Source organism: Aplysia californica, unplaced genomic scaffold (genome assembly GCF_000002075.1).
Source record: "Aplysia californica isolate F4 #8 unplaced genomic scaffold, AplCal3.0 scaffold00159, whole genome shotgun sequence".
Taxonomy (NCBI): Eukaryota; Metazoa; Mollusca; class Gastropoda; order Aplysiida; family Aplysiidae; genus Aplysia; species Aplysia californica.
Window position 1 is genome coordinate 611,830 of NW_004797429.1, and position 2,353 is coordinate 614,182.

Genomic DNA, 2,353 nt, shown 5'->3' on the forward strand with positions numbered 1-2,353 from the left:
GGTGCTGCCGCTGGTGCTGGTGCGCGATTTCATGCGCGTACGCGCGTGCGGTATCTGGTGAGCACTGTTGCTGGTTGGTGTGCCACTCGTTTTGTACTGAGGGATGGAGACAGCCGCGCAAGTTGTGGCTCTGTGAAGTGGATAAGAGGCAGCCCTATTGCACACCACCAACATAGGTACCATATTTGTCTTGTCTCCTTGTTTATCTTGTTTTGATGTATGTGTCTTTAGTTTAAGAATGTGTCTTTTGATTTTGTGTCTTTAGGAGTGTGTCAATAATAAGTAAAAACAGTGTATCGTTCTGTGAAGTGGATAAGCGGCAGTCCTATTGCACTCCACTATCATAGGTACCATGTTTGCTTTTTTTTGTTTTCCTCGTTTTTATGTATGTGTCTTTGGTTTAGAAATGTGTCATTAGAGTGGTTGTCTTTAGGCGTGTGCCAAGAATATGCAAAAACCTGAGAAGTGGATAAGTGGCAGCCCTATTTAACACCAACATACGTACCATATTTTTTGTTCTGGTTTTTCTCATTTTGATGTATGTGTCTTTAGTATAAGTATGTGTCTTTTCATTGCGTGTCTTTAGGAGTGTGTCAACAATAAGTAAAAACAGAGTATTATTCCGTGGGAAAGACAAGCGGCAGCCCTCTTGTGAACCAACATAAGCACCATATTTGTATTTTTGTTTTCTGATTTTGATATATGTGACTTTAGTTTAAAGTATGTGTCATTAATTACGTGTCTTTAAGATTGAATCAATATAAGCAAAAACTAGTACGTGTATACCTCTCCGGGAAGGATGGCTGAGTGGATAAGCGGTAGGAATGTTGTGAAATAAATAAGTACCATATATTTGTTTCTAGTTTTCTGATTTTGATCTATGTGTTTTTTTGGTATAAGTTTGTTTCTTTAATTACCTGTTGTTAAGATTTTGTCTATAACAGGCAAAACCAGTATATTATATTATCCTGTGTGGTGGATAAGAGGTAGCTCTACTGCGAATCAACATAAGTACCGTATTTTTTTCTTGTTATTCTTATTTTGATGTATGTGTCTATAGTTTAAATATGTGTCTTTAATTATGGATCTTTAAGATTGTGTCAGTAATGAGCAATATCTGTGGGGGTGGATAAGCTGCAACCCTAATACGAACCAACATAGGTACCATCATATTCTTTAATCTTCTTTGTTCATTTTGGTGAGCGTGAATTTAGACAAGTACGTGTTGTTAGGAACGATGGTGTCAATAATAATCAGTGGGTGGTTGGCGGGTGCTCTGGTGTGGTTTGCTCCTTCTTTCCTATAGAACAACTATCGTCTTTATCTCTCCTCCTTTTTTATGTTTGTTGCTCTCTTGTTACACCTCTAATCTTCGGCACTTATATGACCTTATTGTGTTACAAGTGCCGTAAAACACTTACTAAAAAAATAAAATAATAATCAGCAAAAATCAGTATATCCCACGGGAGAGGTGGCGGGGTGGATATACAGGAATCATAGTGCAAATCAACACAGGTGTCATATTTATTTTAGACCTCCTTCTTTTTCTTCTCTTCAGATTTTTATGTGTCGTTTGATAAAGTATGTGTCGCTAAGTAACTACCATTTATAGTGTTACTAAGATTGATCATTGTCATGCTCATACTGTGCCGGAACAACATATAAGGGAGGACTGCTACTTTTTCTTTCCTCATCCTTCGTCATTTTTCTTCTACTTCTTTTGCATGTTTGTCACTCTCTTGTGACCCGCTTTTTCCGGGGTGCCTTGACAGTCGAAGCAGACTTTGTGCTGTTGAAGCTAGAGAGATGTCCAGTAAGTCTGATTCCCTGTAAGGACTTCTCTGTTGACATTCACTCCTCTGCGCTCATATGACCTTATGCAGTTGCGAGCGCAGTAAAGCCTTACTAAAACAAACAAAAACAAACATAGACAGAATTTAGGTAATTTAGGAGGCGGGCTGCTTCGACCAGTCCTGTCAGGGGGTCATTCTGGGCTGTCAGGAATACATCTTCCCAGCAGACAGACAGAGATACTCGATATAATTCGATAAACATTGCCCCCACACGGGAATCGAACTCAAGTCTTCTGCATGCGACTGCAGATTGTCCTTGTTAGAGGTGGCCATTGCAGCAGGTTGGACGGTATCTTTAGAATAGAAAATCTGTTTTACAGTAGTGCAGTGTTAATAGTTACATGTAATAATCATAATAATGACAATGTACTACTACTACTACTCCTCCTCCTCCTCCTCCTCCTCCTCCTACTACTACTAATACTACTACTACTATTACTACTACTGCTACTACTACTACTACTACTACTACTACTACTACTACTACTACTACTACTACT

The 2,353-nt window shown here is 39.0% G+C and overlaps 1 protein-coding gene across 1 annotated transcript in view; it reads left to right on the forward strand.

Annotated features, from left to right (window-relative positions):
• Nucleotides 1–23: 23 nt before the first annotated feature.
• LOC106011673 overlaps nucleotides 24–2,353 on the forward strand; it is a gene marked incomplete in the record, with an annotated part of 34,729 nt that continues 32,399 nt past the window's right edge. The window contains 1 exon segment of the mRNA XM_013082113.2: nucleotides 24–176.